The following is a 23617-nucleotide window of genomic DNA, read 5'->3' as shown; positions in this document are numbered from 1 at the left end:
AAACAAGAGAAAAAAATATTTTTATTTTCTTTTATTTTCTGTTTGCCTTTCTCTTTTTTTTTTTTTCTTTCCACTTTATAGTGTTCCAAATACTGCCTAAGTGCTTTTCTTTGGCAATTAATTGTAATAGTCCCACGCAAGTGAGAACCCATAAAACTATAAAGAAGTACTTATTAAAGAGAATGTCATAATAGCCTCGTCAGTTTAATTTAGAGTTTGAGCTAGAGAAATAGAAAGAATAATCACACGAACTGTATAAATAATTTAGACATATTCGATTTGCATTCTACGGAATCAAACGGTATGCGCCTTCAGATTCGTGAACTATATAAATAGAGAAAATAATCACGGTTTAAATTTCTTCCATCCAGTTATCACAGGCAGAGACACCTGATTAACCATTTCTCCGGTGCTGAGAGCCTTTTTCACTTGGTCGCCAAAACTTCTACTGACAAAAATAGATGGGATAGTTATATTTAGTTATATTTAGTTATATTGTGCACATATTTGGCCAATTATTCAGTGTTATCTGCAATGAAAACAGCTGATTCTCCCACCTTCTGAGCACTCCAGACTTTCAGTGCAAAGTAGCAATTTGTAAGATCATAACAAGAATAAGAACAATTATGAAGAAGATGAGGAGAATTCAATAAAAAAAAATACTCAAGTGAAGCACCTGCATACTTTCTGCGACGGCCAAGGTCTTTTCCCCGGAAGGAGATGCTAAAAATGATCAAAGTCTTCACAACCATATTGATTATCGTTCGCCTGGGCAGTGTCGTGATTCCCCTTCATACTTTCTGGGGGAGGTCACTCTTTAAGCTGGTTCCCGGCGTCGAAAACAAGAACAAGCATAGGAAGACAAGAAAGCAGTGCCAAATCTCACAGCTACCTCAAGGAGGAAATAGATATTGATTACACAGGTGGATGATTGATGTGACAATCGTGGTCATTTCTCATTTTTAAATCCCTTTACTGTATACTACTGACTTATACTTTATATCTTGGGATCAAATCATTTTGGATAAGCCTTCCTTTTATATCTCTGTCGTTTCTTTGAAGATCCAAAATCAATCTGATTTTATGTTATCTCTCGGATTTTCACTTAACTCTCGTTTTGCTTAAGAGGCTGAGGTGGTGGGAGGAAGGGTTGCGATGTTAGTGAACTCCTATATCCTCTCGATCTCGTTCCTTTGGTATATAGATAGATCTGGATATATAAATAAATATAAATATAGATGAGGTGAGCCTGGCACATGTAAAATACCTCAGATAGGAAGTAGCGCATCATCTCTTCAATGCAACAAACAAACCTGTTGAGGGGACAAGTTATGGAATAAATATTAATCCCAGAGAAGATTCATTACTACACACTAAAAACGTGTCTTTACAATTTTATTGAGAATTAGGAGAGTTAAAAAATATTGATTTCGTATCAAGATTGTTTGTTCTTTTATCCATTGATATATTCACTCAACTTTACTTGATGCATAAAGGAGCCTCATTACATTTTCAAGGGTCTCAAATCCCTAAAAAATGAAAGCAGTGAAGATTGATCATCTTTGGATGAAAAGATGGAGATAAGTAAGCCGAACCTGAAGAGTCTTGGGTACAAGGGCCAAGTTTGTCACAAGCCCACTTTCAACGTCATCCCCTCCCTAGATGAAGCTACCGAGACGTACACCCTTGACTTTGACTTCTACTTCGAACTATCCAGGGATGTAGTCCACTTGAACTCAAGTTTTTTCCAAGAAAATAGATTGACTAACATAATATTTTTTTTATATTTCAGATCACAAATAGCAGTGCATAACGAACAAAAAGTAGGTCAATGGACTTTCAGCATAAGAGAACCATCACTGAGAAGACTGACAATATCTTCAAGCTACCAGAAAATATTATTCACCACATACTCTCTTTTCTTCCATTGAAGTGTGCAGTGATGACATCAATTCAATCTAGGCAATGGATAAACATGTGGAAACCCCTATGGATTTATAACACTATTATAGACTTGACGAGGGGAGAGTTTCTAAAAAGCCAATTTTCAAGGATCCCCACCTTGAATGAAGTTACCAAGGTGTTCATCCTTGACCTCGACTTCTTCTTTGATCTATCCAAGGATGTTGACAACTTGAAGTCAAATTTTTCAAATTGAATGCTCAACCCATCCAGCTACTACCTTGAACCATCACGTTTGTCAAATCGAATGCTCAACCCAACCAGTTCAGCATCTAGACCAGTTGGGTTGAGCATTTCAATTTGAAAAATTGGATAGTTCAACTTGTCAATATCTCAGGTAATGGCGGAGCTCCAGTAAAATTCTTGTTGGACTCCGTAGTGTTTACCTGTGATAAGCAAGCAAACGAACTTAAATGAAATTCAGATGATCTAAGAAAGCACCATTAAAGAAAAAAACAAAGAAAGATTCAAATAGAAATGGAGAGAGCATCAGAATTGCACATTGTAAATAGATGAACCAATGAGAAAAGGTTTACAAATGGAGCATCAGAAAAGATGTTGTTCCACATCTTTGCAGCAATTCTTTACAAAAATGCAAAACAAGAAGAAGAAGAAGATGAAAGGAAAGGCAAAACACTCTTGATTATTTTTCCCTACTCTCATCGCTCTTAAGTCTCTCCTGCTTTAAATAACTCTTGGTTACGCATTTCTGACCATAACAAACAATGCAGTCATTGAATGTGCTCGTAAAATTTGGTCTAACGAACCTGAAAATTAGTTGTTACTTGTAAGACACCAAGAAATTGGTTGTCATGAACATGAGGACGGGGCGTGACAGATGTTGTTGACTCAGCAACCGTTTTTGGAAGGAAGTAGAAATTTAATAGCGTAGAACCGAACCTGACCCTTCGGTCCTATTGTTATTGGACCGGGTAAGATTAGGTATGGTTCAATGCTTACAAAGTGATGTAAAAAACCTCAGTTATAGCAGTTAATCAAACTGCCGATTTATATCTAATAAGACAATCAAGTGCGCTATCGTGCATTGCATCTCCCATTTCCGTTCGATCACAACTATGATGGCTTTTTCTATTTCTCTATAAAAATAAATATGACCAATTGTGGTGTGAATGATAGGTTCCCGAGGATTGTTATAAATTAATTAGTCAAGTTATAGTATTCTATTGTTATATGATAAGTTATAGCTTAAATACATATTACGTTTGTGGTTTTAGAATCCTATTAATGATGAATTAATAATAAACAAGTTTTTAATTTGTTTATTTTAATAATTACCTTAAAATATTTTGTGTAACGTTGGGATAAGAATAAATCATCTGTGAGATAATAATGTAATTATGTAATAAATTATAGTTAATAATTGATATTAACTAATTACTTGATCAATAACTCTACTAGTTACTTCACAAGTCCTATTACATTAACATGACTCGATCAATATATAATGTGCATCAATATGATCATGCAAATTATTATACTTTCACTAATTAATAACTTAAATGATGAACCAATTAGTTATGATTAGTTTAGTGTTTATTTTTTTTCTAATTTGGCAAGTATTTCTATCAATATACAATAAATTTATGTGTATCTCTCTAATTCATTTTTATTTTCTATTTCAAGCTAGTATATAGTAAAAAAAATTATCAAAATGATTATATATAAGTATACTGGAAAAAAATTAATAATATCAAATAAATCACTTATTTTAACTATATTAACCTGATTGATCATTTAATTATTTTAATTTAATTTAACTAAAAATATTTTAGTTAAATATTTTTCATAAAATACTAAATAAAATTATAATATTATTTAATTAAAATTTAAAATTCTAATGTGAATTTTTTTAATTATTCTATTGATAAAAATCATATCTTGTTTCACATAATAGCACTATTATACTTGGTTAAAGACTTACATAGCACTATGTTGGAAGTAAGAAGAAAAGTTAAATATAACTATATGTGAATAGGTGATTAATTATCTATAATTCTATTTTTTCCTACTTATTCACAATAAAATTATTTCAATGAGAATAATATCTATTTCTTGATGATTTTTTAAATTCACTAAGAATAAGTGAATATTTCTCTATAATTTTTTTTCTACTTAATCTCATTGAAATAATTTTATCGAGTATATCATATATTTAAGGGTAACTTTTTGAATTTCATCAAGAATAAGTAGATATTTCTTTATTATTTTTTGTTGTTAATGTTTCCTACTTATTCTTTGCAAAAATATTTCATTGAGAAAAGAATATATTTCTCAATGATTTTTTTATTTCATTAAGAATAGAGGATTTTTTTTCCAACTAATTCTCAAAGAAATTTACTTCTCTAAGAAAAGTATATATTTCTTAGAGATTGTTAATTTCACTAGTAATAAGTTATTTTTTTAATTTTTAATTTCCTCTACTTTTCTTGATGAAATTATTTCACCAAGAATAGCATATATTTCTTGGGGATTTTTTAAAATTTCCAATAATAAGGGTATTTTTTTGGGTTTTTTTGTTTGTTCTAACTTATTCTCGATGATTTTTTAGAATAGTACATATTTTTGATATTTTTAATTAATTTTAAAATAAATGATTTTTTTATATTTTTATCTCCCCTCTTATTCTTAGAGAAATATTTTTTCCAAAAATAATATATATTTTTGTTAACCATTGAATTTCTTCAAGAATAAGTGGATTTTTTTTAGTTATTTTTTGTTTTTTCCTAACTTTTTCTTTATGGGATAGTTTTGACGAGAATATCTTAGTGATTTTTGAATTTCATCCAGAATAATTGGTCCTCGCCAATTAGTGGGAATCTTTTTCTCGACAACATTCAAATTTCATAAAAAAATATATACTTATCACGAAAAAATTATTTACGTGGAAAAGAAAAAACTTTGAGAAACATCAATTTTCTTGTAGCATAAGAAGTTAGAGCAACTCAATTGAAGATGGCAATGAACTACTTCTGACAAGCACACTCTTGCTTAGACTGTTTGATTTGAATGTAAGCTGAATTATGTATAGACGTGTAGCTTTTTCATGAAGTCTTGTTTACTTGAATGGGACACAATCATGTTCAAGCTACAGGAGTAAAAAGCATATAATCGGAATAGAGTAAATGATTTTATATAGTGTTGGCCCCAAAATCCCCATTAAGATAATTTTGATGATGACAAACAATTGAATTACTAATGACGTATGTTAAGTATGCGGTGTAGTGAAAAAGCCATTTAAAAAGAATCTAGTAGCATATTCATTTGATCGACCATGGCCCATTCCAACAATCCATTAAAAGGGAAAAAAAATTGCACATACTAGAAAGCACACCATCAACATCCAATAGCACCATCTGATTAAAAAGACAAATGAAGAACCATTTTTTGCAAACAAAACTAATATAAGTTAAAAAAAAAGGCAAGAAGAATAAATCACTCAAAAGGAGATTACTACATAGGAAGAAATCAGCTACTTTAGTTAGATAATTAAAAATTGAAGTGCCAACAATCAAAGGAGTCAAACCCATCTATAAAACTCAAGCAAAATCAGTGAAAAAGATGAAACCCTAAAGTAAAATGACAAAATTAAGGAGTCAAGCATGTGGTGAAAACAGAGCAACTCATGTCATTATGGTGAGAGCAAAACCGCAATGGGAGTCAATCATTGTACTAAAGTACATATAGTAAGAGTCAACAACATGGAAGGAATCCACCCCATCTGAGTAAAAAGAAAAAAGAAAACAAAAAAGGATTTGACTCTATGCAACAAAAAGTTTTGAAATAAAACAATCAATCGACCCTTATAAGGTGAAAAAGCAAGAGGAGTCAAACCCTGGAGCGGAGAGGATTCAAACTCTGGGGAGGATTCTACTACATAATCAAGCTATTAGAAAAAAAAGGACTGGAGCCCATGCTGTACTTACTAATCATATAATTACTGATTAAGTAAGAAATACTTAAATACCCGGTGATTTATGCCAATTAATCGGCCAAGTGACCTATTTAATGTAATAAATAATCAATTATTTAATAGAAAAAGTAGTAATAACTTACTTATCTAATTAATTAAACACATTCTAGTTATATAATTAGGATGGGTGACTTCCTGAGAAGTCTTCGTGTTGCACCCCTTTTTGCCTTATTTTCCACTGCCACCAGCTAATTTCTCCATTGCATTGCTGCGTTTAGGGGGTGACAAAACACATTTATATATATATATATATATATATAGTTTATTTTCTTTTTTAACAGTTTGAAACCTTTGGGTAGAAGAGAAGAGGGGAAAAAAGAAAAAAATTATGATTTTGTTTAGTTTTTCTTTATTAATGCAGTTCGCTACACTTTTGACACGGACAATCAATGTTTTATTCTTTAACCCAACAAAATGGCGCTCCTTTTTTATTTTTTATATCTCGATTTTTTCATAAGATTATAATTTTTATTTTATTTTATGTAGGGAATGTGGAAAAGACTGACAGAACACAGGGGTATAGTGAAGCTGGGGAAGGGATTGGTTGCATGGAGAGGGTAACACAAATGAGTGCGAACATACTAGCACCAATGCACTAGATCCCATCAGACCTCATAAGTTAAGTGCGCTTGGATGAGACTAGTACTAGGATCGTTGACCTCCTAGGCAGTCCTCGTGTAGAACCCGTTTTTTCCCACTTTTCCTTTGCCACTAGCTAATTTCTCCCTCGTAATGCAACAGTTAGGAGCAGCAAAACATATTTGTATATATAGTTTGTTTTCTTTTTTAACGATTCAAAACTTTTCAATAGAAGAGAAGAGGGTGAGAAAAGAAAAAAAGTACTATTTTGTTTTGGTTTTCGTTATTAATGTACTTTTGTTCAGTTTCAACACGGACGATGAATGTTTTATTCTTTAAGCCAACGACATAACGCTTTTAATTTTTTATGTCCTGATTTTTGTTAAAGATTTTAATTTTTTATTATATTTTATGTAGGGAATGTGGAAAAGACCCAAAAAATACGGGGGGAGGGGGAAGTTGGGAAGGGATTGGTAGTATGGAGAGGGAAACACAAACGTGTGCGATCATACCAACACTAAAGCACTGAATCCCATCAAAACTCCAAAGTTAAACGTGTTTTGGCGACTGCAGTACTTGGATGGGTGACCTCCTAAGAAGTCCTCTTGTTGCACCCATTTTTACCATTTTTTCCTTTGCCACCCGCTAATTTCTCCCTCGTAATGCTGTGGTTAGGGGCAACAAAACATATTTTTATATATAGTTTGTTTTCTTTTTTAACGGTTCGAAATGTTCGGGTAGAAGAGATGAGGGAAAAAACTACGATTTTGTTTCGTTTTCCATTATTAATGTAGTTCGGTTAAGTTTTGACACGGTTGAAGAACGTTTTATTTCTTTAATCCAATCACATAGCACTCCATTTTAATTTTTTATCTCTATTTTTTCTTAAGATTTTAATTTTTTATTTTATTTTATGGAAAGAATGTGGAAAAGACCGACAGAACATGGGGGAAGAGGGAAGTCAGGGAAGGGATTGGTAGGATGAAGAGGGTAACACAAACGGGTGCGATCAATAAAATTTGGCATTTTGATAAATGTGGTAGAAAGAAAACAATTTGAGTAAGATAAGCAAGCTAAAACATTTTTGCAATTTCAGTTAATGTAATAAGAATCAGTTTCTATTCTCTTTTTCCAATGAACTAACCCATCAACTCCGAAAATAGTTTTCTGACATGAAGAAGATTGAATTTTCAGCATATATGATGTTAATGCTAACAAATTTCAGATCACCTTTGTGCTCACTCTAGGAAAACAACACACAAAGTAATTGACTTCAGTTCTAATAGGAGAGGTTAGTCAACTCACGCAGGTGATGAACTTCAACCGCATTACTCAGTTCATCACCTGACATCGTTAGTGGAGCACCAGCACATGATTCTTGTTGATGAATCAAAAGAACCCAAAAATCATCTCTACAGTTTAATTTTGAGAATCCGGATTCCGCAGTATATTGAGAATCATTTGGATGAAGCTGGCTGGATGCCTCGAACCCTCGTCAAATTTTTTTCTTTTCAGTCTCTCTTTTGCACTCTTCCCTCTCTCGGTCTAATTCTTCTCTCGTCTCTTCTTCCTCCGAAATTTTTTTCCTCCCTCTCGTCCTCCATCTCCCTTCTCCCTTCTCCCTCTCATTGTGAACGTCCTCTCGGCCTCCCACTTCCTTCTCCATGTAGCTATTCTCTCTTCGCCCAAAATACCTCCCGATTTCGTTTGATTTCCCCCATTTCAATTTCGATTTTCTTTGATTTTTGACATTTCAGCGTCAATTTCTTCAATTCTACTTCGATTCGGCTTCGATTTCACCCTTCGACTACGGTTTTCCAAAAATTTAAGAAGGTATGCCTATACCCTGACTTTGTTTATTATTTTAATGTTGTATTGGATTAATTTTAAATTTTGTGCGTAATGTGTATTAATTGTTGCTTAATTGTGGGATTAAGGGTTGGGGTTTATGGTTCAATTTTGTCTTCGTAGGGTTTAATTTCGGGATTAGGGTTAGGGTTTATTGTATTTTTAGGGTTTAGGTTTTTTTAAAAAAATTTTAGGGTTCTCAGTTTTTGGGTTTTAGGGCTTTTAGGGTTTTTAAGGTTAGGTTTTAGGGTTTAGGTTATGGTTCTAGAATTAGGGTTTAGGGTCAACAGGGTTTAGGGTTTGGGGTGTTAAGTCCAGTTCAAACAATGCTGAGTCGCCTACATAGGCGTCCATTAGCCAACGAAACCCACCCCCCATCACTGAGGTTCAATTTGTAATGACTACGAAATCATATAGGTCTCTACCATGGATGTTCAGTGAATTTGGACTTGATATGTGTGTTTTTGCACTGATTAGTTTATCTACAATGGAAATAGTTTTGTTAATCTTGAAATTTTTTAGAATGTTGTTGAAATTTTTTGAAGTGATTTAAAATGATTTTTCCATGTGGAGAGGAGATTCAGGTGTTTAAATATCCACCACATGGTATTTTATTTTTTTTGGTATGATGAGGACCATCTCGGATTTAGTTTATAAATGGCTGTAAGAAGACCACAAATTGCTCGGTATTATAACATTTGGATCTTTGAAGAAGACAACATAATGCTCGATCTCTTGGTCAAACAGGTGAATATAGGGAATAGGTTGCCCAACAGGGTTTGGAAGCATGAGGTATATATGGACTGTCGCCCGAACGTCCCAACCACAATACCCAAGGACTTAGCTTTCCTTGCATTCAATATTTTTTTTTTCTGAGCTTCTTTCATCCCATTGAGATCATATTCTTCCAAGAAGAAAACTTTGAGATATGGATCATATCAAAATGCCCTACTATGGGGGTTTGCTATCATAAATGCCTCTAGATGGAATCTACCATTTGCAACAAATACAACAGCATCAACTGCAACACTATTAGGACATGTAGTAGATGCACTTCTGCTGAAGACAAAGGTTTAGACTGTGGAACAATGATATCAATACTAGAGTCAGCTAAAGCATATTTAACGGCTCTCACAACTGCTAAGAATTGGATGGTCCATGCCACTGCAATCTTATTGTCACAAAAAAACGCTTTAATTGTATTAATGATATGGTCTACATCAATTTTTATTTCAACGAAAACATATAAAGCAGGGATTTTGGTGTAATCTATTGGGACTAAACAGCTATGCCCGTAATGGATCATAAGATCCAGAAAAATCATCCACACAGCAGCATACCCCATATGTGACATCAACTAGAATAATGCACTCATCAATAGAAGCAAAGGTTTCAAAAATGTCGGAAAGAACAAGTGAGTACATGAGGAGAGCATCGAGGAATTGAAGGGCGACCCTTTTGGTGCCGGAAGATACAATTCGCCATATTGATTTATGAATTTCGAAGTTATAATTTGAGGGGAGCAGGGAAAATGCAGTATCGAGGGAAGGATTGTTAAGAATCAAATCAGGGACTTGATTTCTGAAGAAACAAACGCTTAGGAGGGGGTCTCGGGTTTTTGGAGGAAAGAATAGTGTCGGGTTCCATCTGATTAGAAAGCTACGTGAAAGAAGATTTCCAAGAAAGTCACGATAGTTATCATTGGCAGACTCACATTTTCCAGAGAAAACAATGAGAAGTGAATCGGAACAAACAAAATACTTGAAGAGTAAAAAATACGGCATGAACCAATATGCTTTACTTACAGAACTTAGAATTCTTCTATAAGACCTTTACTTCACAAAATTTCTATAAAACCTGTCCTATGTGTGCAAAATTTGGTTTTAATGGGGAAAGCAGGAATTTTGGGTTTTAATGGGGAAAAGAAGAATTTTAGGTTTTAAAGGATGGGATGGCATGGTGCTATATGGACAAGCTTTACTAACGTGGGAAGTTGACGGATCGCATGAGGATTCCAAAGGTTGAAATAAGATAATTTGGGAAATAAGTTTAAAAAGTCATTATTGAGGTAAATAAAAATTTGAAATCCAATATTCGAGTACAATTCCTTGAAATATAATAAAAATAATAATAATTTTCCACAAAATCCTTCTTATTAGATGAGTTGCTAATTGGGTGTAACTATAGATGAGTTGCTAATTGGGTGTAACTAGATTGGACAACAACAACCCTCATGTCATGTAGGGCATATTGAGTGAGAATTTCTTAAAACCACTAAAATTTCAAATTTTGATCAATTCAATTTCTATAATTTTTTGTGAGAAAATTTTACTTTTGTGCAATGGTACCCCACCTATAAAGTAATATTTAATTAATCTATCTAATAATTACATAAAAAATTTTAAGCTACAACAATTCAAAGTAATATTTAATGAATTTCTTCTTTTGAATGTTGAAGATTAAAATATAATTTTAGTTATTGAGATTTATGTTTCAATTGCATAATTCTAAACTTTTTTCAATCGATCCTTTAACTTTTTTTCCATAGCACAACAAGGTGCATCAATAGATGACAAAAATTCAAAATATTGGCGCTAGTACTACATCATGACTTAAAAACTATCAACTATGAAATCTCCAGTCAGCGAAATATCAACGAAGGAAAGTAGAGCTCCATGTTTAGCAAGTATTACGTAAAAGGAAAACTCTAGGGAAACAAGGATTCCAAATAAGACTAGAACAGGTAGCCTCTTTGGTTTATATATAACTGAGGTAGGACTTGCTCTCTTCTGCCTTGTAGAATTGTCGGATCATACCGTCCTCCTTTAGTCCACGTTTTCCATCTTTGTTGTCGGATCTTGCTCTATTCTTGCTTCTTGGGGATCGACCTACTACTCTTATATTGTTTTAATGGAGGTCAGCTTGCCCGAAAACTAGTAGGGAAAAATCATCGATGACAACAAGACAAGTAACAAGTAATCATGCACGACACAATATTTTACGTGGTTCTGCAAATTGCCTACATCCATGGGAGATGTAGAAGATTTTATAGAGAAGTTGAAGAATCACAATACAGTCTATTTCTCACACTAGAAATACAACCCGAGAGAGTCTTCTCTCTATTTCGTCTCAACGACTTTTGGCGAGACCAAAAATTCTCCCCGCTTCGTCTTCCTGACACACACACAGGCACTGATACGAAATCTTGAAGGAGTTTCATAAACCTCTTTGTTCCAGTAAGTCCCAGACTCTGTTCTTCTGACAGTAGTGTCGAACAGCAACACCGGTACCGGTGACGGCAACTGCAACGAATAGTAACTCCAACAACGACGATGGCAACATCGTCGTTCTTCTTGAGTCTCTCTTCTGCCGAGAGATTCTGTTCCACACTCTATTTCTATTTCGAAAACAGAGTCGAAGTCCTGCCCTACAACACCAGCAACAGCGACAAGCCAATAGAGTGCCAGTTAAATCTTGCCTTTTCTATACTTTTTTGCAACTTTCTAGTTTTCACCCCACTCGCATGTCTCCACGCAATTCACGAAAGAGCACACGCGGTTTGCCAACAGTGAGGAGACCTGCCATTCCTGGTCGACTGCCCAAAGTGCGTAATAGACGTACCTTTTTCCCGCCAAAAATCTTTTCACAATGTATACTACGTGCCCTCGCCCCCTCTTTGTCAAAGCAAACGAGAGATCACAAAAAATACGACAATGTATACTATATGCCCTCGCCCCCTCTCTACGCACAATGTCCTTGTTTTGGCAATAGAGACGAAATCTTCTTGCGAGGGACTCTATTCACATACCGTCTCTATTTCGACAATAGAGTCATGTGCAATGGACCAGGCTCCACAGTCCTCAACAAAGACATCTCACTTGAAATTCTTTCCCATCTGCCCGAGAAATGACAACTCAAGTGTGAAGCTATTTTAAAGAAATGGCAGAATATGATCAAGAAAGTTAGCTTCGTTCACTGCCAAATCAATTGACATTGGTTTTGTCTATCGAAAATAATATGACTATGGCTTCATATGTGAATGTATGTTTTGTCGCTTGGACGAAAAAGGAGCACTCATGCTCCAAGACTCCCTCGTCTTCCCTTCACAGCACAACGTCAAGAATATGGGTTCATGCATATGGGGTCATCTTCTAGTGCAAGAAAATCCACACTAATCTCAAGCTCGATTACTATCTCTACAATCCCATTACCAAGCATCTCATGACTCTTCCTCCACTTCCTCCTTTTAGAATGGCCCATGACTCCTTTATAGTTGTTTCCCTTTTTTAGGTTTAACCCATTATTGGGTAGTTTCCCATAGATAAAAGGATAGTGAGCCTGAGTTTGGATTGTACGTTAAATGGGATTTAGACAAGAAATAAGCCTGAGTTTTATCCATCAATGGGAATTTGGATAAACAAGACGTTCCTCTGCAAATTCCTGGAATTTTGTCTACCATGATTGAAGGTATGCATCTTGGTTTTCCGATTTTCTTTTTATGAATTTTATATTGTTTTAGAAATTTTGATTTACATTTGGAATCTCTCGTCTTGATTAAAATTCCATTATTTTTTTTTTAAATGTTGTCTATGTTTTTATTCTGCCATAAAAAAAATAAAAATTTACGTGTCGTTTTCGAGTACCGGAGGATGTAGACTTAAGATGAGGCCTTATGAGCCCCGCGCTTCTTCGATAGCCAATGGTGGCACGTCCGACTGACAATACGTTGTGTGCCTAGCGAATCTCAATCACGCTGGTGCTCCCCGGTTAGACAACATCCAGGAGAGGCAGTGATGTTTCTGAACAGCGTCCCTGGCCAGACAAGATGACTGCACTGGTGCGCCAGAGTAGGTTTCGCTTAGTGCGCTGGAGGTGCCAGCATGTTAGTAGGAACAGATGCTCCCATGGGAAGAAAATGCCCATAGCCAGCCATCAACTATCATTCGGGTCTGCAGAGGGGATCATCAACGTGGGGAGACGAACGACAGGGCTCATTGTGTGCGTTGGTGTCGAATCATCGACATTTTGTGTGCATTTTCTTCTCGACTCCCGGTTGGTCCCGTTCCTCACTTCCAGTTGCCTGGAGACCGGCATTGCGCACAATTGATTCTCGGTCAAGAGACATTGCTTTGGTGGGTGGCAATGAACACCAGACAATACGTCGAAGTGCAGCCGAGAGGAGCAGTCATAGAGCACCGAGAGAGAGACATTGTAAAGGAAGCCTGTGTACACCAAGGTGTTGTGCTCGTCGGACGTACACCGGTGACAATGGCACCAATGGAAGGAGACGGCGGCGCGGGGATGGTGAGTAGAGTCCCAAACGGACGAGATGCCTGGCTGTGAGCGGCCGAGATCGGTGCGAGCGAACAGAGCAGAGACCTGTGTTGTGTGCGTCAGTGTTCCATGCTCTCATTGGAGTGCAGCCAAGGCCAGGAGCACGACATCGTGCTCTCCGGTTGTCCCGCACCACTGTACATGCAAGAGCACCAAACATGCTCACAGCCCATCCAAGCCCAATGTTATCATTGGATACATTTAATTCATATATAAATAACAGGAAAAATAGAGTATTTTAGTTTTCATTCTTTTTCATTTTAGTGCATATGGATTAAAAAATTGGATATGCATATATGAATGTTTAATATGCAAGTGTTAGTTAATTTTTATCTGTATAAAAAATTATTTTGGGTTTATGCATACTTAATCTTCTATGCATATTATGATTGACCTAAATATAAGAAATTAGTAATTGGCATAAATTTTAGTCAATTATTTTGATGTCATATTTTGGCTTACATTTGAATAATTAAGTAATAACCACAACATTCTTAATTATGAAAAATGTCTAGTGACATTAAGTTTAATCACATAAAGTTAATGACATACAAATTTGATAATATCCATGGAAATCTAATAATTTAAGCTCACGTGGTAATTGTTATATTTAAGTGGTTAATTTAGATTGGATAGAAACATTTAAAAAAACTTTTTAGTCGTCTAAAACAATAGAAAATTCCTTTAGAGATAAATTTATGATGCCATTATAAAGTGATATAAATTGTTTATGTGTTATAATCTAAGCCTACTCACATGTTGATTTATTTTTTTAAATTTATTTACGTGGGTAAATATTCAATTTTTGGTTCCATTGCATGTTTTAGTAAGCATTGTTGTTTATTTTGTAATTCTTCAAACTTTATCTGTTCTGAATTTTGATTCCTCCAATATTATTCCTCTTAATGGTAATAATTAAGCTCTTTGTTGGTCATTTCTTCTATTAAATAGCATTGACATATATGACTCTTTCATTAGGAAAGTCATCACATTTTCTCTTGGTTGGTCTTATATGACTCTTTCATATCAGCTCTTCATCTCATGTTCTATTTCTTTTTTATAAGATTAACATATTAGACTCAAGTTGATAAAGTACTGACACAGTTTAGGTTATTCAATTTGTTGTTCTTTATGAAATCCTCTGGTAATGTCATGAGTTACTTTAGCACAAATGAGGAGAACCATGCTTATAGTTCATGTTATGAAGTTATAATTGGATATCTTATTTTTATGCTATGTTTTATTTTCTATTTGTTTTATTTGAGTAATTAAAAATATTAGGCATAGGAATTGATTCGTAAAATATTAAGAGAGAAAACAATTAATTGATTGTATAATGAGTACATTAAATAGAGAAAACACACAGAATCAAAATAAAATTAAACCTACCCATGTTCCACTTACAACTTGAATATAACTCCTAATATGAAACAAAGTAAATCAGTATTACAGAATACTGATAAAATCAATAGATTTCTTATGTAAGATTCTATCCCATGAGACTCAAATAAGACTTTGTCCTACTAATTCTTCCACCATGAGATTCCTTTACCATGAAAATCATATTAGACTTCCATTTTGCTTCTTCAACAGTCCCCTCAAATTGGAGTTGCTAACTTTCGCATGAAAAGAAATTTTCATCTCCTATCCTCCTCCATACTTAGATGTTTTTTATTTCTAAAAAAAAAAATTTACTACCACTACTTCTCAACACCTCTTCTTTTGAACTTCTCCTTCTACTTCTCTCCATTAAGTGACCCTTTCCTTTTAAAGAGGCCCCAATGGTACATAGAAAATATGAGAGAAGGAAGAATCACTCCAAACGATAAAACTTCATATTCCTTTCAAAATGGTCTATGTTTGAAAAAAGACTCCTTTCAATTTCAAATGCATACAAGCCCAACTTTTGTGCATGAAAAAAAGAAAGTGTATTAACTATTTTAATGGTAGCTCACAAAAATATACTACTTTGGTGAATAAAAAAACTTAACTCACTCTGACTGTTGGGTGCACTCTTGTTCTATGTAGGTAGTGGAAGTATAGCCAGTGCTCTAAAGTGATAAAAAAATATGAAATTAAAAAAATACAAGAAGTTTGAAAAGAACAAAAAAAAGACCTTTGAAAATAAGGGAAACTTCTTTGCATAAAATGAAGATGGTTTACACTCGTGGGTACAAAGCCTACTTATATGCAAACTAGGGATAAGAATCCTTATCCCTTCATCTTACATGGATTAGTATGATCTTCCCACCTAAGTATGAGGTTTACCCCTTTATTTAAATTCAAAATTGGCAATATCACAAATGCCTAAATATGCTCATAAAATATAATTCAAGAGAATTTGAATCGATCTGAGTTAAATTTTAAATTTTAAATGAGACAAAGAAATTGATAGCCAGCCTCTACAGCTTGAATGCACGCGCGCCACTCACCTACACACGTGCCTTGCCTATGTGGCCCACCCACGCACCTCACCTACATCCTCACCCACGCCTAGGTGGGGGGCAAGGGTTGGGTTGTGATTAATTAAGTAACACATTTAATGTAATACATAACTATCTTGAACATATCTAATACTAATTAATTAATGACATTATGTATTTACTAATCATATAATTACTGATTAAGTAAGAAATAATTAAATACCCAATGATTTCTGCTAATTAATCGGCCAAGTGACATATTTAATGTAATAACTAATCAATTTTTTAATAGAAAAGTAGTAATAACTTACTTATCTAATTAATTAAACACATTCTAGTTATATAATTAGGATGGGTGACTTCCCGAGAAGTCCTCGTGTTGCACCCCTTTTTGCCCTATTTTCCACTGTCACCAACTAATTTCTCCCTCGCAATGCTACAGGTAGAGGTGACAAAACATATTTGTATATATATATATATATTGACGGTTTGAAACTTTCGGGTAGAAGAGAAGGGGGAAAAAAATAAAAAAAAAGAATGATTTTGTTTAGTTTTCCTTTATTAATGCAGTTCGCTACACTTTCGACATGGACGGTGAATGTTTTATTTTTTAATCCAACAACATAGTGCTCCTTTCTTATTTTTTATATCTTGATTTTTGCATAAGATTATAATTTATATTTTTTTTTTTATGTAGGGAATGTGGAAAAGACCGACAGAACACGGGGGGAAAGTGAAGCCGAGGAAGGGATTGGCAGGATGGAGAGGGTAACAACAACGAGTGCGATCATACTAGCACCAATGCACCAGATCCCATCAGACCTCAGAAGTTAAGCGCGCTTGGATGATACTAGTATTAGGATGGTTGACCTCCTAGGAAGTCCTCGTGTAGCACCCCTTTTTCCCCATTTTTCCTTTGCCACCAACTAATTTCTCCCTCGCAATGCTACTGTTAGGGGCGGCAAAACATATTTGTATATATAGTTTGTTTTCTTTTTTAACGATTCGAAACGTTTGGGTAGAAGAGAAGAGGGGAAAAAAGAAAAAAAAGTACGATTTTGTTTTACTTTCCGTTATTAATGTAGTTTTGTTCAGTTTCAACACGAACGATGAAAGTTTTATTCTTTAAGCCAACGACAAAACACTTATAATTTTTTATATCCTGATTTTTGTTGAAGATTTTAATTTTTAATTTTATTTTATGGAGGGAATATGGAAAAGACCAACAAAATACGGGGGGAGAGGGAAGCTGGGGATGGGATTGGTAGGATGGAGAGGGAAACACAAATGGGTGCGATCATACCAACATTAATGCATTGAATCCCATCAAAACTCCGAAGTTAAACGTGTTTTGGCGATTGTTGTACTTGGATGGGTGACCTCCTAAGAAGTCCTCTTGTTGCACCCCTTTTTACCATTTTTTCCTCTGCCACCAGTTAATTTCTCCCTCATAATGTTGAGGTTAACTTTTCTTTTTTAACGGTTTGAAATGTTCTAGTAGAAGAGAAAGAGGGAAAAAACTACGATTTTGTTTTGTTTTCCATTGTTAATGTAGTTCGGTTAAGTTTTGACATGGCCAGAGAACGTTTTATTTCTTTAATCCAATGACATAACGTTTTTTTAAATTTTTAATATCTAGATTTTTTCTTAAGATTTTAATTTTTTATTTTATTTTATGGAAAGAATGTGGAAAAGACAGACAGAACACGGGGGAAGAGGGAAGCCAAGGGATTGGTAGGATGGAGAGGGTAACACAAACGGGTGCGATCAATAAAATTTGGCATTTTGATAAATGTGGTAGAAAGAAAAACTTCTGACTAAGATATGCAAGCTAAAACATTTTTTCAATTTCAATTAATGTAATAAAAATCAGTTTCTATTATCTTTCTCCAATGAACTAACCCATCAGGTCAGAAAATAGTTTTTAGACATGAAGAAGATTGGATTTTCAACATAAATGATGCTAATGCTGACAGATTTCAGATCACCTTTGTGCTCACTCTAGGAAAACAACACACAAAGTAATTGACTTCAGTTCTAATAGGAGGGGTTAGTCAACTCACATAGGAGATGAACTTCAACCACACTACTCAGTTCATCTCCTGACATTGTTAGTGGAACACTAGCGCATGATTCATGTTGATGAATCAGAAGAACCCTAAAATCATCTCTACGGTTTAATTTTTGGAATTCGGATTCTATAGAATATTGAGAATCATCCGGATGAAGCCGGTGGGATGCCTTGAACCCTCGTCGAAATTTTTTCATTTCAGTCTCTCTTCGGCACTCTTCCCTCTCTCAGTCTAATTCTTCTCTAGTCTCTTCTTCCTCCGAAATTTTTTTCCTTGCTCTCATCCTCCATCTCCCTTCTCCCTCTCATTGCGAACGTCCTCTCGGCCTCCCCCTCCCTTCTCCCTGTAGCTATTCTCTCTTCACTCAAAATACCTCCTGATTTCGTTTGATTTCCCCCATTTCAATTTCGATTTTCTTTGATTTTTTATATTTCGGCATTGATTTCTTCAATTCTACTTTGATTCGGCTTCGATTTCACCCTTCAACTACGGTTTTCCCCAAATTTAAGAAGGTATCCCTATACCCTGACTTTTTTTATTATTTTAGTCTTGTATTTGATTTAATTTTAATTTTTGTACGTAATGTGTATTAATTGTTGCTTAATTGTGGGATTTAGGGTTGCGGTTTATGGTTCAATTTTGTCTTCATAGGGTTTAATTTCAGGATTAGGGTTAGGGTTTAGTTTATTTAGGGTTTGGTGCTTGGTATTTTAGGGTTTACATTTAGGGTTTATTGTATTTTTAGGGTTTAGTCTTTTTTTTTTAATTTTTTAGGGTTCTCAGTGTTTGGGTTTTAGTGCTTTTAGGGGTTTTAAGGTTAGGGTTTAGGGTTTAGGTCCTGGTTCTAGAATTAGGGTTTAGGGTGTTGAGTCCAGTTCAAACAATGTTGAGTCGCCTTCAAAGGCGTCCAGTAGCCAATGAAACTTGACCCCCATCATTGACGAGGTACAGTTTGTAGTGACTGTGAAATCATATGGTGCTCTACTAGGGATATTCGGTGGATTTGGACTTGATATGTGTGTTTTTGTAGTGTTTAGTGTATCTACAATGAAAATAGTTTGGTTAATTTTGAAATGTCTAAGAATATTGTTCAAAATTATTGAAGTGCTATAGAAAGATTTTACCATGTGGAGAGGAGATTCAGGTGTTATAAATATCCACCACTTGGTATTTTATTTTTTTTGGTTTGATGAGTACCATCTCGGATTTAGATTATAAATGGCTGTAAGAAGACCACAAATTGCTCGATATTATGACATTTGGTCTTCGAAGAAGGCAACAAAATGTTCAATCTCTTGGTCGAACAGGTCAATATAGGGAACAAGCTGCCCAACAGGGTTTGGAAGCATGAGTTATATATGGACCGTCGCGCGAATGTCCCAACTACAATACCCCATAACCTAGCTTTCCTTACATTCAATATTGCTTTTTTCTGAGCTTCTTTCATCCCATTGAGATCATATTCTTCCAAGAAGAAAACTTTGAGATATAGATCATAACGAAATGCCCTAATATGGGGATTTGCTATCATAAATGCCTCTAGATGGAATCTTCCATCTGCAACAAATACAACAACATCAACTGCAACACTATTAGGAATTGTAGGAGATGCTCTTCCCTTGAAGACAAAGGTTTAGATTGTGGAACAATGATATCAATACCAGAGTCAGCTAAAGCAGATTTAACAGCTCTCACAACTGCTGAGAATTGGATGATCCCTGCCACTACAATCTTTTTGTCACAAAAAACGCTTTAATTGTATTAATGATATGGTCTACACCAATTTTTATTTCAAAGAAAACATATAATAAAGCAAGGATTTTGGTGTAATCTATTGGGACTAAACAGCTATGCCTGTAATGGATCAAAAGATCCAGAAAAATCATCCACACAGCAGCATGCCCCATATGTGATGTCAACCAGAATAAAGCACTCATCAACAGAAGCAAAGGTTTCAAAAATGTCGGAAAGAACAAGTGAGTACATGAGGAGACCTTTGCGGAATTGAAGGGTGACCCTTTTGGGGGTTTATTTCTCACCCAAATGCCTAATCGACCTACATTTTTTCACGCCAAAAATCTTTTAAAAATGGATTCTCTATGCATGTATAATGTCCCTCGCCCCCCTCATTGTCAAAGAGATCACAAAAAAAGCAACAAATTATGATTTTTTTTGTAGTGACTTTGCTTCAAAGTGAGATAGTAGTATATTGCCTACATCTACAAAAATCTCCTAATCCCAATGTTTATTGATTTTCAACAAGCCTATTCAAAAACTACTAGGCAATCTCTCTTGGTTCTACCGATTGTCACTCTCCATATCAGCTCTTTGTTGGTCATCTTCTTCTATGACATAGCACTGACATATATGACTCTTTCATTAGCAAAGTCATAACATTTTCTCTTGGTTGGTCATATATGACTCTTTCATATCTGCTTTTCATCTCATGTTATATTTCTTTTTTATAAGATTAACTTATTAGACTCAAGATGATAAAGTACTGACACGTTTCTGGTTATTCTATTTGTTGCTCTTCATTAAATCCTCTGGTAATGTCATGATTTACATTAGCACAAATGAGGAGAACCAAGCTTTTAGTTCATGTTATGAAGTTATAATTGGATATCTTAGTTTTATACTATATTTTATTTGCTCTTTGTTTTATTTGAGTCATTAAAAATATTAGGCATAGGAATTGATTCTTAAAATATTAAGAGAGAAAACAATTAATTGATTGTATAATGATTACATTGTTTCTCTATTTATAATAGAGAAAACTCACAAAATCAAAATCAAATTAAACCTATCCACTTAAAACTTGAATAGAACTTCTAATACGAAACAAAGTAAATCACTATTACAGAAAAATGATAGAATCAAAAGATTTCTTATGTAAGATTTCTTATTTAATGTAATAACTAATCAATTATTTAATCCAATAGGTAGTAATTACTTAATTATCTAATTAAGTGAACACATTCTTATTATAAAATTAACTAATTAATTTGTTTTGTAGGATTAATGGAGTCTGTAAGAACCACAATGACATACTATTTGATGATTGCTAATACTAGTTAATTAGATTAATATATTTACTAATTAAATAAGTATTGATTAGGTAAGAAAATAATTAAAAACCCATGATTTGTGGTAGTAAATTGGCCAATTGACCTATTTAATGTAATAAATAATCAATTATTTAATTGAATAGGAAGTAATTACATAATTATTTAATTAATGGAACACTTTCCAATGGAGTTGGTATGAAGAACTAGAATAATTTACTATTTGACTGCAACTAATACTAGTTGATTAATTTATATTTAATACATTTACTGATTGAATAATTAACTGATTTGGTAAGAAAATAATCAATTACATGATGATTTGTGGTAATTAACTAGCCAATTGATATAATTAATTATATAACTAATCAACTATTTAATCAAACATGCAGGACTTACTTAATTAACTAATTAATATAACCTTTTCTATTTATATAATTAAATAATTATTTCATTATTAATTGATTCAAATAATTTTTTTAGTTTTATTAATTATTTTTTATTTTAATGACTAATTACTTTTCCTACCTTTATTATTTTTTCTATGTTCCTTTTTTATTATTATTTCATTTTTTACTTTTTTTATAATCCTTATTTTCCCTTTTCTATTTTAAATTTATTATTTTTGTATTTTTCCTGTAATCTTTTCTTCTTTAGTTTTGTTATATTTGCCCATGTCAATATAGCTTGTCCAAATGGCACCACATCAGCATATCCATTAAGGAAAGAGGAAAGAGGAAAGAGAATGGGCAAAGGAGGAATTTTAGGTTTTAAAGGATGGGCTGACATGGTGCTATATGGACAAGCTTTACTACGTGGGAAGTTGACGGATCGTATGAGGATTCCAAAGGTTGAAATCAGATAATTTGGGAAAAAGTTTAAAAAGTCATTATTCAGGTAAATAAAAATTTTAAATCCAATATTCGACTACAATTCCTTGAAATATAATAATAATAATAATAATAATTTTCCACAAAATCCTTCTTATTACATGAGTTGCTAATTGGGTGTAATTAGATTGGACAACAACAACCTTCATGTAGGGCATACTGAGTGAGAATTTCTTAAAACCACTAAAATTTCAAATTTTGATCAATTCATTTTCTATAATTTTTGTGAGAAAATTTTACTTTTGTGCAATGGTACCCCACCTATAAAGTAATATTTAATTAATCTATCTAATAGTTACATAAAAAATTTAAAGCTACAACAATTCAAAGTAATATTTAATGAATTTCTTCTTTTGAATGTTGTAGATTAAAATATAATTTTAGTTATTGAGAATTATGGTTCAATTGCATAATTCTAAACTTTTTTCAATCGATCCTTTTACTTTTTCTACATAGCACAACAAGGTGCATCTATAGATGACAAAAATTCAATATACTGGCGCTAGTCCTACATCATGACTTAAAAACTATCAACTGTGAAATCACCTGTCAGCAAAATATCAAGCAAAGTAGAGCTCCATGTTTAGCAAGTATTACGTAAAAGGAAACTCTAGGGAAACAAGGATTCCTAATCAGACTAGAAAAGGTAGCCTCTTCGATTTATATATAACTGAGATAGGACTTGCTCTCTTTTGCCTTGTAGCATTGCCGGATCATACCATCTTCCTTTAGTTCACGTTTTACATCTTTGTTGTCAGATCTTGCTCTATTCTTGCATCTTGGGGATCGACCTACTACTCTTATATTGTTTTAATGGAGGTCAGTTTGCCCGAAGACTGTTAGGGAAAAATTGTCGATGACAACAAGACAAGTAACAAGTAATCATGCACGACACAATATTTTACGTGGTTCTGCAAATTGCCTACAGCCATGGGAGATGTAGAAGATTTTATAGAAAAATTGAAGAATCACAATATAGTCTGTTTCTCACACTAGAAATACAACCCGCAAGAGTCTTCTCTCTATTTCGTCTCAACGACTTTCAGCGAGACCAAAACTTCTCCCCGCTTCGTCTTCCTAGTGCACACAAATGCACTGATATGAAATCCCGAGGGAGTTCTGTAAACCTCTTTGTTTCAGTAAGTCCTAGACTCTTTTATTCCGACAACAGTGTCAAACAGCAGCACCAGTAACCGTGACGGCAACGGCAACGAACAGTAACTCCAACAACAGCGACGACAATGTCGTCGTTCTTCTCGAGTATCTCTTTCAGTCGAGAGACTCTATTTCGTACTCTATTTCTGTTTCAGAAATAGAGTCAAAGTCCCGTCGTACAGCACCGACAACGGTGACGGCAGCGACGTCGTACTGCAGCTTTGGCAATGGCGTCGAGCCTCTGAGCACTCTTTCTCCTAACCACGGCATCGCCTGAAGGTCTCTCAAAAAACTCGTA

At 34.2% G+C, this 23617-nt stretch overlaps 5 pseudogenes; 3 read left to right on the top strand and 2 right to left on the bottom strand.

Annotated features, from left to right (window-relative positions):
* The first annotated feature begins 7030 nt into the window (after window positions 1-7030).
* On the top strand, window positions 7031-7149 carry LOC137943284 (5S ribosomal RNA; annotated as a pseudogene).
* Window positions 7150-9069: 1920 nt separating this feature from the next.
* LOC137942935 (uncharacterized) lies at window positions 9070-10027 on the bottom strand (annotated as a pseudogene).
* A 6889-nt stretch (window positions 10028-16916) lies between these two features.
* Window positions 16917-17035, top strand: LOC137943321 (5S ribosomal RNA; annotated as a pseudogene).
* Window positions 17036-17426: 391 nt separating this feature from the next.
* LOC137943326 (5S ribosomal RNA) lies at window positions 17427-17545 on the top strand (annotated as a pseudogene).
* Window positions 17546-19066: 1521 nt separating this feature from the next.
* On the bottom strand, window positions 19067-22322 carry LOC137942934 (uncharacterized; annotated as a pseudogene).
* Window positions 22323-23617: the final 1295 nt, after the last annotated feature.

This window comes from Aristolochia californica, unplaced genomic scaffold, assembly GCF_029961685.1.
Source record: "Aristolochia californica isolate CCGP_79_NKW_82.1479 unplaced genomic scaffold, dmAriCali1.0.hap1 SCAF_10, whole genome shotgun sequence".
NCBI lineage: Eukaryota > Viridiplantae > Streptophyta > Magnoliopsida > Piperales > Aristolochiaceae > Aristolochia > Aristolochia californica.
The sequence above is the reverse complement of the archived record's forward strand: the minus strand, read 5'-3'. Positions and strand labels throughout refer to the sequence as shown.